Source organism: Pongo abelii, chromosome 17 (genome assembly GCF_028885655.2).
Source record: "Pongo abelii isolate AG06213 chromosome 17, NHGRI_mPonAbe1-v2.0_pri, whole genome shotgun sequence".
Taxonomy (NCBI): domain Eukaryota; kingdom Metazoa; phylum Chordata; class Mammalia; order Primates; family Hominidae; genus Pongo; species Pongo abelii.
This window is the reverse complement of record NC_072002.2, coordinates 92,290,930-92,306,914: the sequence shown is the minus strand read 5'-3', so window position 1 is coordinate 92,306,914 and position 15,985 is coordinate 92,290,930. Positions and strand designations below refer to the sequence as shown.

Sequence of the window (15,985 nt, the reverse complement as noted above, 5' to 3'; positions counted from 1 at the left end):
GATGACAGCTTTGTGTCCTTTGGCTTCTCAGCCCTGCACTCAGCAAAGCAATAAATTGAGCTGCTGGGTAACAGAAGGATCCCTGGTGAATTACAGCTCATTCACCAGAACCAGATGAATGGTCCATCCTTCTTTATGATGCAAGAAAATGCCTCTCTCTGGCAAAAGCCCATCTCTACAAATAAAAAATTAAAACATTAGCTGGGCATGGTGGTGCACGCCTGTAGTCCTAGCTACTCAGGAGGCTGAGGTGAGAGGATTGCTTGAGCCTGGGAGGTCGAGGCTGCGGTGAGCTGAGATCAAACGACTGCACTCCAGCCTGGACAACAGAGTGAGACCCTGTCTCTAAAAAAAAAAAAAAGAAAAAAGAAAAGAAAAATAAAAAGAAAATCCTTCTCTCAAAGCTACAAGGCTGAGAACAAAGCTCTGGCTTCTGCAGGAAGCAGCAACACAGCACAAAGTGTCCAGGGTTGTTTCAGACAGTGATTCTCGATTTGGGGCAACTTCATCCCCATGGGACATTTTGCCAGCCTGGAGGCCTTGGCGTTTTTGTGATGGGTAGGTGGAGGTCAAGGATGTGGCTACATGTCCTGCAAGGCACAGGAACCACCGCGCCCCCCCCACAACACACACACACACACACACACACACACACACACACACACACACACACACACACACACAGAGAAGGATACAGCCCTGCATCAGAAGAGCAAGGGTGAGGCACCCCATTTCGGGACTGCCCTGCTCTCCAGACACACCCTCTCTGCAGCCACTCCTGCTGCTGGCATGGCGCCCACCTCAGGAGTCCACTCATCAGGTCCCAGAGAATGTCTTTGGGGTCTGCATCTTCCATAGTATATGGAGTCCTGTATAATTGCTAGTCCCTGCTAATCCAACATGCAGCAGAGTGCCTTGTCCAGAATGAGTATTTGATAAACATAGTGGCTTAATAAATATTATTATATTATCTGTACCTCTAGTGTCAATAATCTTACAAAGAAATTGACCCACTAATAAGTTAGAGCCACTGAATCCAATGCTAAGTTGGCATGTCCACAGCAGGTATACCAGAAGTAGTACCAGGATAAAAATGTGAATATTCCTACCCCCAAAAGTAAGAGTTTGAACTCTTATATAAAGGCATAGTTTTTCATTAAAAAATATCAAAGTAACCCAAAGAATAATTATTCAAATGATAAACCTGAGTCTTAGAAACATTGCCAAGGATTTCTTCACTTGAGTGGAAGAAGCCCCACGCGATGATGACCTCTCTGAACAGCACGGTCGCTGGCCACTCTCACTCAGCTCTCCACAGGTCTGACCATTTTCCATGAATTCACACACAGCTATTGCACACCTACTATAATTGCCAACTGTTCTAGAAACTAGGGATTTGAAACGTAAAAGATGCAGCGCGGCCCTCCGAGAGCTCACGGTCAGATTGGGAATGTGAAGATAATTGTTCCCAGTGGGTTATGGTGCTATAGACCCCAAAGAATATGTGTCCGACCACTGTGTGAGCTCACGTGATCTCGTTTCCTTTCAAGGCAGGGGCAGTGAGGCAGGAGGCCCGGGAGGGCTGTCATCCAGGTGGGAAACCATGGTGCTTAGATTAGATGGTGGCAGAAGCCAGGATGATGAGAAACACTCAGGGTTGAGTCTATTCTGAAGCCACAGTCCTCATTGGTGTTGCTCCTCCAAGTGCAGAACCCTTGAGAGAGGGGCTTGGCTCTCACTGAAACCGGGCTCTCCCTGCAGTGTGAGGCCAAACCCCAGGCCTTGGCAAAACCCCCTGAGCCATGACTGCCCGTCAGGCCTCGCAGGTGCTGGCCAGCCACCTCCCTTCTCATGCACGGCTGGAGCACAGTTCGCAGCTTCTCAACGTTCATGTTCCCAAGGGCCCCACAACAGCCTTCGCACCACCTCTACTGTGGAGCATAGAATAACGCCAGGGAGCCTCGGGCCAGCCACCCCTGGCTGCAAATCCTGGCTCCCCTGACACTAGCGTGGGACATGGGCCCAGTGCCCAGCCTCTCTCAGCCTCCGAGTCCTCATCTATAAAGTCGGCAGCAGAAAACTCACTCTCAGGATCATTCTGACTGACAGCACGTAAAGTACTCAATGCGTGCAGAGCGCTCACAATCCTACTCACGTCTCTTCTCCCCTCTGATGCTGTGACAAGAAAACCACCTGCTTTGGCAGTGCAGGAGGGCCCAGCTCTCTGCTAGCAGCTGGCCGCTTAACTCTGGACCTCCAGAGCCTCCGCTGTCCGTGGCCACCCCAAATGGAGGCAGTGCTGTCTCCTGCCAGGAGCATGAAATGAGGTGTAAGTACAGCCCCCGACACAAAGGAAAGGATTCCTAGCGATGGTTATTAATATCTCAGGGGCAGGACACATCTACCAACCCTGTCACCAGCAGGTTCAAACACAGCCATTCGATCAGCATTTATTTATCACCTTCTGGGCGATGGTGGTGCTGGTATAAATCAGTAAATGAGAAGGGTAAACACAGCCTTTAAGGAGACACATAAAACAGCAATTAAAAACAAGGTCAGAAACAGATTGATTCTGGAACCACGGCTTATGTGTGTTGTGGCCTTGGGCAAGATCTCCAACTTCATTTTTCTCAGCTGTAAAGTGTGTTATGAAGAATAAGTGAAAGCTCACCTATAAATCGTGAAGCACACTGCCTGGTACCCAGTGAGAACCTCCTCAATATTAGCTGCCACTGCAGTTTTCTTACACTTAATGCCATCATTATCATTATTATTGAGGAGTAAGGCGATTGTTCGAGTTAGGACTTCTGCAGTTGTAAATTGAAGAAACTGATTTCATGTAGAGTAAGCCAAATTAAACGGTCTGTCTTCACGTGACCAGTGCATCCTTGGTCGGGACAGATGCAGGCCCAGCTGAATCCAGGAACTGAAGTGATGTCTTCCGGATTCCCACTGTTGTTTTCTGTTGCACAGATGCAGGCCCAGCTGAATCCAGGAACTGAAGTGATGTCTTCTGGATTCCCACTGTTGTTTTCTGTTGCTTTTATCGCTTGCTCTCTGCCTAAAGCAATTCTTTTCTACTCAGACAACCTTTCTCTCTTTTAAAAGGAAAATAGCTTTTAAGATCTTCAGAATTTTATCTTCCAATTTCCATGGAAATTTTTTCACACACACACACGCACACACATACAAATAAGACTTCTCCCTTCTCCTGTAGCTCCTCATGATTCCAGGAAAGGACTCTGACTGCCTAGGCTGGGCTCCACACCCACCTGGGCTGATCCTTGGGTGGGGAAGAGCGGTGGGACCAGCCAGGCCTGCGGCACAGGCTCCCCGGGGACTGCCGTAGCAGAATCCACTATTGGCAACCCCATTTGAATCATTGGGCTGGGAGGAAGGGTTCCCCAAAGGAAAGGGGGGGCAGAGTGGTGAGAGGCAGAAACAGAGCCCCCAGCGGCATCGGGCACAGACAGGCACGAAGCTGGAAAATGGCACAATGAGGTCAGGATATTCTAAAGGAGAGAGGCAGATTCTCTGCAGGTCTTTGGGAAGAAACGATGAAAAACTTTGCCTAACTATCACCCTGCAGGACTTCTGCCTCCCAAGGTTCGTGGCTTAATTTGAAAGTGACTCGAACTCTGGTAGGTTGCTCATTTCATTCCCAAGAATAAAATCATAAACATCCGGGCGGAAAGCTTTCTGTGGTCCTAAAACTAAAATCATAAACATCTGTGGCAGAAAACTTCCTAAGGAACATTGCATGAATGCTTGGCCAAAATTGAGTTAATTCGATTCTTAACATTTGCATTAAAGTAGTTTTTTATTTCTTTATTTATAAATATCCCAGGAAACACTCAATGAATCTTTGAATTGTCTTTTTTTACTTCAGTAAGTGTTCCCAAGTGCCCGCTGATCTGATTAAGTCTACAATTAAAATCCAGGTCCTACAGAGCAGCGCTTTTGTGATCACTAGCCCAGTAAAATCACAGGGAAGAGGATAAAATTCATGTGTCCCAATAACCTTCATCCCTTCTCAACACAGACTTTAAGGCTTTTGCAGATAAATATGAAACATGCTTTGCCAACCTTCTACAAACACACCACTTGGCATCTCATCTAGTGCCTGGTGCCAGTGATGGGAATGGGAGTTTATTTTCAAAGCTGCACTCCTCGTCCTGCCAGTTAATCAGCTGGTGAGCAGGGCCTTGCTTTGGTGACAAACGTCTAGAAGTGACGTCCACATCACTGACTCAGCCATGACTGCCAAGCCCCTCACAGCACCAGTGCCTCTCAATCAGCACCCCTAACACCTGTCCACTCAGGGGCACCATGCAGGGGACACCCAGGATGCCTTTCTTCCTCACCTGAGCAGGGAAAGAGGCATCACACTCCCCAGCTGCCCCCAGCAGGCCTCAGGCCTGGGACCTGCACCTTCCCAGGCTGCCCCCACACGCACCCCACTCCAAGTTCTGGATCCCACCCAATGTTGCCCTGTAGCTTAGAACCTGGTGGTCTCGTCCCAGATGCCTGCTAATCTTCATCCTTGGCCTGGCACTCGGTTCTCAATCCTGTGACAGAGACGCCTCACCCTGCCCCTGACCTTGACTAAACTTCAGCCAAGCTTCTTCCTGACTCTCACCCCCACCTCCCTTTTCTTTTTTTTTTTTTTCTTTTTTGAGATAGAGTCTCACTCTGTCGCCCAGGCTGGAGTGCAGTGGTGCAATCTTGGCTCACTGCAAGCTCCACCTCCCAGGTTCATGCCATTCTCCTGCCTCAGCCTCCCAAGTAGCTGGAACTACAGGTGCCCGCCACCACGCCCGGCTAATTTTTTGTATTTTTTTAGCAGAGATGCAATTTCACCGTGTTAGCCAGGATGGTCTCGATCTCCTGACCTCGTGATCTGCCCACCTTGGCCTCCCAAAGTGCTGGGATTACAGGCGTGAGCCACCGCGCCCGGCCCCCACCTCCCTTTTCTTGGAGCATTTGTGTTAGAAAAACTTGTCACTGTAAATTCTTTCTCTGCCCCTTACAAGGGGCAGAGAAAGGAGATGTAAGCCTTTTGTGACATATCTTGCCAGTTGTAAGGCCCAGGGAGTGTCTTTCTCAGTGATCTGGAGGCTGGTCGTTCCTTGAAACATAATCACAGAGGAAGACAGTGGCCCACATCCAGTCTCCATGGGAGGCAGGCCCTAACCTCAAGGTGCACTTCTCTCCAAGTCTCATTTCTCTTCAAGCCATGCAAGTCCCTCCGTCCCTCCTGTGATGAATGCAGAAGAAAGTTTGCTCTTCCTTCAGGGAGGGCCAATTAGGAAACGCAGATGGCCTAGGCCCACACCCCAGCTCTTACAAGCTCCCACCCTCTCACCCTCAGTCCACAGAACTGAGCTCAGACAGCCTCTGCGTCTCTCGCCTCCTGCAACCGCCTTCAAGAATAAAGTCTCCTCACTGGCTTAACTCTGTCCAGGGCAGGCTTTGCTTTGACTCCCGATTAACTCATGCATCCCTCAGGGGCCTGGGACATCTGCACACTCCGGCCACATCCAGAATGATTTCATTTGATTCCCGGCGCGGGGGCTCTGGAATGCTGATTTCAAGGCTCCTCTGCCATCTGGGGGGATGCTGAGGGCCAAGCAGCTCTGCCCTAAGCCCCTGTTCTCTGACCCCGCTTCACATGCCTGTCCCCGGTTCCCATCCTCCACACCCACCATGAGCACCAGCTGCACTGCCAGGCTGGTCCTGACAGCACACCTAGGCTTGCCGTCTCCACTCCACTCCTAAACCAGACGCTCTCCCCTTCACCCCTTGATCTTCTGCCCTACGGTTCTTCGCCCTGGGATGCTCCTCCTGCTCTACCTCACCAGCTCCTCAGGACCAGCCTTCTCCGAGCCTCATAGAGTGACCCACCATCCCAGGGGCCTGGTGACCCCTTCCTCGGGGTGTTGAGGACCCCTGTGGAGCCTCCAGCATCTGTGCTTTCCTGCATCCAGGCACAGTGAAGGCTGCAGGATAATTGTCTGCTCACTGTCTCCTCTGCTAGGTCCCTTGAGGGCCAGAACCTCGCTGCACCAGTGGATGTCACCTGAGAAGTGGTCAGTGTTCACTGGACAGGTTAACTTATTCCACAAACACCTGGACACGCAATCCTGAAGGAGGCGTGGTTCTGTCGGCCCCAGAACGTGAGCTCGTGGAATCCTCACGGCTTTCCTGTTGAGTACTCGCTATCGCCTTCCCATTTTGCAGGTAAGGAAACAGGTGCAGAGAAGTGAGGCAAAAGAAAAAAACCCCTCCCAGGTAGGAGGGGGCCAGATCCAACCCAGGCAGGGGGCCCCTTAAGAGTGAACTGCTGTGAGAATCAAGTTAAAAGACACACAAGAAGCCATTCAGACATGGCTGGAATGTAGCCTGTGCCCAGCACCATCGTCCCCTCCCTTCTAGAAATTCACCACAGCCCTGGCAGCCTCCCAGCCTGAGAAGTGGGTGTCACCTCATCAGGAAGCTGCTGTCTGCTTTTCCGCTTCCCAGGAGCCCCAGGTGCCCCTATCTACTCATTTCCTTAGACATGGCGTTGGGCACGCCGCGCTGCAGAGGAGCCTTCCTGCGTCCACACTGCATGAGTAAAACGCAGTGGGTCCAGGATCCTCCCTCAAGAGCTGGCTATGCCTGGTTTATGGATAGTTTTATAAATTGTCACACACACACACCCTTCCCGCGCCATACTATTTCCATTCTGCGGAAATCCTGGGTGGAAGGGAGCTTTATTCCCTTAAACCCTGTTTTAAAAATACTGACCAGAAAACCATTGATCCCGTTTCTGCCACCGTAAATGAGTTTGTGTTTCCTAGAACTTGGCGCACCTGGCCTCGTGCAGCGAGAGCTCCTCTGGGCCTGGCTCCTGTCACTCAGCACGATGACTGTGAGTTTCCTTCCTGCGCTGCATAGGTGAGGAGCTCGTCTCTGCTCACTACTGAGCACTGTTCACCGTGTGCACACACAGAGGTGTGCATATTCCTTCACCTGCTGGGAGACATGTGGGTTGCTCCGTTTTGGAGATACTATGAACGTGGCTGTCATGAACATTCATGTGCAAGACATGGACTGCTTGCGCATGGACCGACAACTCCAGCGAGGTCAAGCTCTGCCCTTCCACAGACATCCCCACCGCTCCACTGGTGCGTCCTCCCACCACTGCCCTGGAGCTGTTCCAAGGCTCCTCAGCCTCCCTGCCAACTGACTGACCGCCGGACACGTTCAACCCAGAGACCTTGTAGTTCAAAATGCCGCGTTGTGGCCACATGTTGACGGGCACCTTCCACCAGACGGGGAAACAGCCCTACTGTGCAGGAGGCCCTCCCTGGGAAACGGGGAGTGAGATGAGGCTGCAGATGAATGGGCTGAAACCTCCCCCAGCCCCTCCCGGCCTCACCTGGCCGTGTCCTGCTGCAGGAGGCGCCTGCGGAGTTGCTTCACTGGGTCTGGATGAGTTTGGATGAGTTAGCGTTGATGCCCGTCCCTCCCGCAGAGAGGGACTTCCTGTGTAGCTGAGTTAGCGTTGATGCCCCTCCCTCCCCCAGAGAGGGACTTCCTGTGTAGATGAGTTAACGTTGATGCCCCTCCCTCCCCCAGAGAGGGACTTCCTGTGTAGATGAGTTAGCGTTGATGCCCCTCCCTCCCCCAGAGAGGGACTTCCTGTGTGCAACACGCCAACCAGAGGAGCCTGTCTCATCAGAAAGGCGGGCTCTCCAGCACAGCTAGAGCAGGTGGGACAATGAGTGGGGCAAGAGGGGCTCAGGCAGCCCAGCTGACGGATTCATTGTGAGTGTGTGGGGTGGGAGCGGCCAGAGAGCGGAGGTGGGAAGGGAGGCCTGAGGAAGAGGGGCAGCCGGCAGCAGGGGCTGATGTCTCTGAGAAGAGAAGCCCATCCGTGAAAGGCCGAAACTTCAAATATTCAACTTTCATACCTGGGGATCCTTGTATTCTTTTGCTAGCATTTGTTTTAAGTATGCAGGGCCCACTCCCACATGCTCTGAACCCTGCCTGTCCTGGACGCCAGGAGCTTTGGTCTCCATCACTGGGAGAGTTGAGTCACCCCATCTCTGTCTCCGTAGCCACTGACCCACGGACTTTTATCATTTTCCCCCAAGAATTCTGTGAAAGTGTCCCAGTCGTTCTTCCGCCTCCAGTCTCATCTTTCTCAAATGTTCCCTCAACAACAAGACCTCTTCTAAAACACAAACCACCACACTGCGTCCCCAGAGCCGAGATGGCACCACTGCACTCCAGCCTGGGCCACAGGGTGAGATTCTCTCTCTCAAAAAAAAAGTAGATTATGTGATGGAAATATATTAAAAATCACTGAATGAACTATATACTTCAAAAGGTGGAATTTTATGGCATATAAATTAATCTCAGTAAAGCTAATTTTAAAATAGAATGATGCTATCTAGGTACCTCAGGCTCCATTCTGATGCTTGAACAAATGCTTGTTGAGTCCCTAACAGTGGGTCCCAGTGGAGCATGACTGGAAGAGTTCTGGCTGGAAAGACTTTCAAACCAAGATCATCAGTCCCCCATCCAGAGGCAGGGAAAACCTCAGTGGAGCCTCAAGGAGCATCCTATTCCAGGCAACATGGTTTCTCCCAGTGCCCACCAAGAAGAGTAATCCCCAGATAGATAAAGAAATGATTCACTTCATGAAAGTATTTACCTTTTACCCACAGTGTCTCCAGGAGATCTGCCCGTGGCGTACGTGTGCTGTCTGCCCAGCACCACCAGTTCTGGGAGCAGCACGCCCTGTTTCCTGGAAGCTACATCCACGTGCATTGCATCCATATGACTCCTGTGTGCTTTGTTCCCAGGATTGGTTGCGGGCTTGAGGGGCCTGACTCAAGACTGAGTGACTGCAAGGCTCAGCCTGACTGTTATTAAAGTGTGCCCCATTCCCTGAACGTGTAGACTTGGGCAGTGAAGGAGGAGGAGCCCTCTTTTTGACTGTGGCTATGCAATAAAAGTCTAGGAAGCTCTCAGCAGCCAGGGAGGAAGGCAGGGGCTGGAGCCATAGGGGCCAGTGGGGCCAGGATGAGGGAGAATTTCCGACAGTGCTGGTGTTCCGGTTCCGATAAGCCTCAGGCCCACAGGCATCACGGCCCCCCACGCAGCTACCCTGGCTTCTGTGGCAAAGGACGAAGATGAACCCTGGCATTATTTCATTGTTTTATTAAATTTCATTGTCTCCTTTTCACTTATCTTATTCAAGTTGGGTTTTTATCACTTGCTAATAAAAGTCTGAGCAGATAGATTACCAAAAATGATTTTGTTTCACCAACCTTAACTCATTCCACCATTATTTACTGAGGCACCGCTATGTGCTAGGTGGCATTCCAGGTGCTGCGTATTTATCCAGGAGCCAGCCAGAAGCCCCGCCCTGTGGAGTCTGTGTCTTCACCTACAGGAAATTGCTCATCCCGTCGTGGATTCACAGACACTTACTGAATTCCTAATAAATAAACTCTTCATTCAGTAGCGTTAAATAAGTTTCTTGAAGCTAGACTGTTGATACTTTGAAAGATACTGTCCATACTCCTGGTCACCTCTGATTTAAGGGCATGCACGACCTGAGCATTTTACCAACCTACCTAGTGCATTAGCCAGGGTTCTCTAGAGGGATAGAACTCATAGGATCTATGTATATATGAAAAGGGAGTTTACTAAGGAGAATTGACTTACATCAAGAGTAGTTTGACAGGGGCTTTCGGGCCTTCGGCCACAGACTGAAGGCTGCGCTGTTGACTTACCGACTTTTGAGGTTTTGGGACTCCTCGGACTGAGCCACTACTGGCTTCCTTGCTCCTCAACTTGAAGGCAGCCTTTCATGGGACTTCACCTTGTGATCGTGTGAGTCAGTTCTCCTTAATAAACTCCCTTTCATGTACACATATATCCTGTTAGTTCTGAGGAAGAGTGGAGGTTGCACTTAACTGAGAACGTGTTTAGTCATTTCCCATTATGCAAAACGCTGCGGGGATTTCTCCACCCCTGCTATTATGTGGGAGAACAGGTCTCAAGTAAAAGTTTAACATTATCAAAGTGAAGAAAGCAATTCACTAACGGTCTGATGATCAAACTTGTCAGCTGCTAATAAGACAGCTGAGATGAAGACTGAGAGCTGAATGTCGCACGTGGAAATGCCAAAGTCTTCACTGATGTCAATAAAACTGGTTTTGATGCACAGGTGAGACTAATATCTCTAATTGTCAATTGTCCATAATTATTGATAAATTAGCTTTCCCTCAGCCTTTTAAAGTCTGGAGTTTGGGATGCTATGCTGTTCTTATATAGTGCCAATATTTACAACACAAATAAATTTAGCATGTTTTTAACAAATAACACTATTTATAAGTAGAATTCAAGTCTTTGTCTAATCCAATGTAGAAAAAAAATTGTATTTATGTCGTGAGTTTCACAATTTTTCATCTTAAACTATTTCAATTTCTCAAATTTTAATCACTTGTTCTGGCCGCAGAACCAGCCAACAATTCATGCGCTGGACATGTTATTTGAATGTATGGTTTTCTGTTGTGTTTGGATAGGACTTACTTTCTATTATTAGTCTATTATTTCTAAGTGAAGGACATGCTAAAAATGCCTCCAAAACCCATCATATAATTCATCATCCTCCTGGTGTCTTACTTTGTAGTCTTGGGATTAAAAGAAGATCATTCTGAAACATCAAAATTTGCATGTTAAAGGGGACTGCCTGAAAGGAGGAAGCGCTTTTCTCAGGAAACCATAATTACACAACAGAATAAGAAAGTGGTGGTCACAGTACCCTGCATCTAAACGCTGCCTTCTTCAGGATCGTAAATGCATAAGAATCCAGAGCTGAAAGGGACCCTGCAGATAGAAAAGCAAGTTCAAGCCTGTCGTTTAAACGATGGGAACTTGATGCACACACACAAGGAAATTAAGCGACTTTCATAGGTTAACTTTGCCCAGTGATGACTGAGAATACCTAAAATAAATGACTTTCCACGAGTCCTTGTATGAAGATTCTGGGTGACAGGGGAAATTAATTAGAAATGGGTAAATATACGTGCACCCCAGTTACATAGCAGCAAAATCAGAGCTTGGAATTCCTGCCTCTTTCGTAATGCTGTGACTGACCTCCACTGCAATGCTGAGTTGCACTAATTAGTTCTCATCCAGATTCACCATCACATTTTCTAAAGTCCCATTCCTAAATATACTCTTCTAGTCACCTCAGATGTGAAGATTTAAGAATAGACACTTTGTGTGAGCCGAGGTTGTGCCACTGCACTCCAGCCTGGGCGACAGAGCCAGACTCCATCTCAAAAAAACAAAAAAGAATAGACACTTTGTATGTCTTTATTAATCACAATTCGGGGGATATGCAAAACATATAGAATGAAGAGCATCCACAAATGGTTAAATGCCACAAGTACACTTTAAAAATAAAATCAGAACCCAGGTCAGGCACGGTGGCTCACGCCTGTAATCCCAGCACTTTGGGAGGCCAAGGCAAGTGGATCACCTGAGGTCAGGAGTTTGAGACCAGCCTGACCAACACGGTGAAACCTCGTCTCGACTAAAAAATACAAAAATTAGCCAGGCATGGTGGTGGGTGTCTGTAATCCCAGCTACTCGGGAGGCTGAGGCAGGAGAATCACTTGAACCCAGGAGACGGAGGTTGCAGTGAGCCAGGATCATGCCATTGCACTCCAGCCTGGGCAACAGAGCAAGACTCTGCCTCAAAAAAAAAAAATCAGAACCCAATGGAGGACGTTAGTAAACCCAGCTGCCAGAAAATGTTTAAATATAGGGCAAGTAAGCAAAGGCCTCATCTACTATCAATCTCTGTTTTCAGACTCTTCATCTTAGTGCACTCTGGCTGCCAAAACAAAATAGCATAAACTGGACTGCATATAAATAGCATAAATTTCTCACGATGTGAGAAGCTGGGAAGTCCAACACACCAGCGATTCCGTGTTCTGGTTCGTAAACAGCATCTTCCCGCTGCGTCCCCACATGGTGGAAGGGGCAGAGCAGGGCAGAGCAGCTCTCTGGGGCCTCTCATGAGGCCATTCATCCCATTCATGAGGGCTCCACCCTCCTGATCTAATCCCCTTCCAACCCATGTCCTACTACCATCCCTCTGATGGTTAGGATTTTAACATGAATTTAGAGGGAATACAGGTATTTGGACCATAGCAGATATTTACCACAATAATAGACTTTTAACCACATCTTCATATAACATAATAGATCAAATGATCAAAAATTAGTGTTATTCATATAAAAATATACATACACTCTAATCATGAATAAGCAAAAAAAAAAAAAAAAAGCAGAAATTCTGTCATAAAACAACAGGAATGTATTCCCCCACAGTTCTGGAGGCCCGAGGTCTGAGTTCAGGTGTAAGGGCCACCTTCCCTATGAAGGCTCTGAGGAAGGACCTGTCTTTCCTCCCCAGCTCCAGGCAGTACCTGCGTTCCTTCGTTAGTGACAGCCTCACTCCCACCTCTGCCTCTGTCAGCGCGTGGTGTCCTAAGCTATGTGTGTCTGTGCCACATTTCCCCCTTTGTGTGAAGACAACAGCCATTGCCTTGGGGCCCATCCAAATCCAGGATGACCTCATCTTGGTTAATTACACCTATTTCCAAATAAGGTAACATTCAGAGGTTCCAGGTGAACATGGATTTTTGGAGGCCACCTTTCAGCCCAGCACATGAACATTCTACAAAATAACTGGCCAGTAGCCCTCAAAAACCTGAAGATCTTAAAAAAGAAAGATTCAGACACTGTCACAAATTAGAACAGGGGTCCCCAATCCCCGGTCCGTGGCCTGTTAGAAACCAGACCACACAGCAGGAGTTGAGCGGCAGGCCAAGGAGCATTACCACCTGAGCTCTGCCTCCCGTCAGATCAGTGGTGCCAAAATGGTTGGGGACCACTGGATTAGAAGACAGAAAGAAGACAAGGCAACTCATTCACCTAATCCTAAGCCGAATGTTGCCCCAGAAAAGGCCATTAGTGGGACAACTAAAGGGATCTGAGTAAGGTCTGTGGAGGGCTTCATAGCAGGTGCCAAGGTGAGTTCCTAGGTTTCCATGTTGTACAACGGTTAGGTATGTCCTTCATATTAGAAAGCTGGGTCACAAGTATACCAGAAATCTCTGTACTATTTTCACAGCTTTTCTGTATGTCCAAAATATATTGTAAACAAAATGTTTAAACATTAGTATGGCTAAAGAAGATGGACACAGCACAGCTAAGACATTTTAATGTAATAGAATGTAAAGAACCTTGCATTCCACAATTTGAAAACACACATTCTTTCCCTGCACACTAAGAACGGTTATAAACCACGTGCAAAGCAGACCACAAAGCAATTCTCAACAAATACCCAAGAATTGGGATCAAATGAAGCACATCCACCGTGAGGCTATAAAATTAGAAAATGATGACAAAAAGATAACTACAGCCTGCCGTATGTACATGTGGACATCACACATATAAACACATACTTTTACACACACACAAAATCAGGGTCAAAGAAAAAGCCAAAAAGAAAATGTTTATTTTAAGTGAGCACAAATTAAATCCATGTGGGATAATGCTAGGATGGAAAGAGACTCATAGTCATCAGTACATATGTCAGGAAAAAAGATGGGCGCTGAGCTTCAAAAGAAGAAGCTAAGTGAGCAATCAATAAAATTAGTAATGAATAAAAAAGCCCCAGAGAACAAGGGAGACAGAGACTACAGTGTTCACTGCAGCAGACTCTTTAGCATTCAAAAGTGGAAAAACCCTGACTGTCCATAGCAGAGGAAGACAGAGGCTAGGGTTTATCCACGTAATAGCATACACGACAGCTGTCACGATGGGTGGGCTGGAGCTACCTGTGCATAGCAGCTACATCTTAAAAGCAAAATGTGAAACAAAAAGCAGGTGACATAAAGGCACATATAGGCTAATGCAATTTATGTGTTTTAAACACATAGAATACCTGAAAAGTACAAAGTATGGGATATTTTTAGAAGCAAACATGTATCATAAAAGTGCAAAAGCTTGCCTGATCATGATACTCACTTACTTCAGAAGAGTGATTATTTCTGAGAGGAGAGAATGAGAGCAGGAATTAATGAGCCTCAGCTTTTTCAGTGTTGCTATTTATTAAAAAAAGAAAGAAGGAAGGAAGGAAAGAAAGGAAGGAAGGAAGAAAGAAAAGAAAGGAATACAGACCTGAGGCAAATACATCAAACTCTCACATCTGTTTCATCTTAGTGGGGGACACATAGATGTCTTATATTATTTTGTCTACATTGCTGTATGTTCAAAATCTTTCATAATTAAAACAAAGAAAACTACTAGGTCCATCTTTATAATTATAATTTCAAACCTCTTTCAGTTATCAAAGCATTATTTTATATATCTAAGAATGGGACATGGATTTGTATAGATTGGCTATGAGTCAAATTACTAGAATCAAATTGAACCTTGCTGTGACTTGAACAATGGTTAAGCCTGTTTACCTTGGGAGACGGAGTTAGGCAGCCTGATGTTATACCCAATCAACCATCACCTCCTATTGAACAAAACACCTCCTAAAGAAAAATCCGAAATCAGCCTCTTCTCTTCAACCCAGGATCACTGTCCTTGGCTGCACCTCCCAGCCCCCAGCCAGCAATGCCATGCAAATGACATGAAGTGGAAACATGAGCCGGCAATATCAAGCAAAATGTCACCCTGCTGCCAGGTCGTTTCCACTTTTTAATACTATATTAGTCCATTCTTGCACTGCTATAAAGAAATGTCTGAGGCTGGGTAATTTAGAAGGAAAAGAGGTGTTTTTGTTGTTTGTTTGTTGTTGTTGTTTTGAGATGCTTTTGTAGGCCAGGCTAGAGTGCAATAGTGCAATCTTGGCTCACTGCAACCTCCGTCTCCCAGGTTCAAGTGATTTTCCTGCTTCAGCCTCCCAAGTAGCTGGGATTACAGGCGCCCGCCACCACGCCCAACTAATTTTTGTATTTTTAGTAGAGATGGGGTTTCACCATGTTGAGCAGGCTGGTCTCAAACTCCTGACCTCAGGTGATCTGCCCACCTCGGCCTCCCAAAGTGCTGGGATTACAGGCGTGAGCCACCACGTTTGGCTGGAAAAGAGGTTTAATTGGCTCATGGTTCCGCAGGCCGTACAGGAAGCATGGCAGCTTCTGCTTCTGAGGAGGCCTCAGGAAGCTTTGACTCATGGCGGAAGGCAAAGCAGAGCAGGCGTCTCACATGGCATCTCACATGGCAGGAGCAGGAACGAGAGAGGCGGAAGGTGCACCCTACATATTTTTTAAAAAACAGATCTCAGGGCAATTCACTCACTCACTGTCACCGAGGGGACAGCACAGAGGGGATGATGACAACCCATTCGTGAGAATCCCAACCCCATGATCCAGTCACTTCCCACTAGACCCCACCTCCCACGCCGGGGATTACAGGAGGCCCCGCCTCCCACGCCGGGGATTACAGGAGGCCCCGCCTCCCACGCCGGGGATCTCGCGTTGACATGAGATTTGGTGGAGACGCAGATCCAAACCATATCAAATATCACAACTGCCTGCAGCTTCATGCGCTGTCAGCTGCTTGCCATCAGGCAGCCAGGGAAGCTTCACCAAACACGGGACAGGAATTCTCTCAGGGTGGATCCCAAACTCCAGGCCATTCCCAGCTTTCTTTACTTCTGAGGTCTTATTTGTTCCTGTAAGCTGTCTCGTTTTCTGATTTTATATTTCTGTCTTGTTTTGTTTGGCTTGAGCTAGCGAGAGCCAGTTTTTCATGCTTGTGGCTGGTACCCGTTTCCTGGGGGCTGCCGTTATAAAGTACTGCAACCTGGACTGAAAACAACAGAAATGTATCATGCCACCATCCAAGAGACCAGAAGTCAGAGACCAAAGTGTCGCAGCGTTGGCCCCTTCTT

At 47.8% G+C, this 15,985-nt stretch overlaps 1 protein-coding gene and 1 long non-coding RNA gene across 22 annotated transcripts in view; one reads left to right on the top strand and one right to left on the bottom strand.

The window, feature by feature from the left end:
- The window catches only part of GALR1 (galanin receptor 1), a 133,082-nt gene extending 125,471 nt beyond the window's left edge, over positions 1–7,611 (bottom strand). For 9 of the 21 annotated variants that reach the window (XR_010137645.1, XR_008516050.2, XR_008516045.2 and 6 more), the window contains exons 1-2: positions 7,424–7,601; positions 6,790–7,014 (exon numbers count right to left, since the gene is read on the bottom strand). The gene's annotated coding sequence lies outside the window, so the exon portion shown is untranslated. Of the gene's footprint in view, positions 1–6,789; positions 7,018–7,423 lie in introns of all 21 variants that reach the window. The other 12 variants (XR_008516052.2, XR_008516049.2, XR_010137647.1 and 9 more) reach the window with 6 other exon arrangements.
- Positions 7,611–15,340, top strand: LOC129051641 (uncharacterized). The gene is made up of 4 exons (XR_008516060.2): positions 7,611–7,757; positions 8,718–10,228; positions 14,666–14,776; positions 15,207–15,340. It is a non-coding gene; the product is annotated as an uncharacterized LOC129051641 (long non-coding RNA).
- The last annotated feature ends 645 nt before the right edge of the window (positions 15,341–15,985 follow it).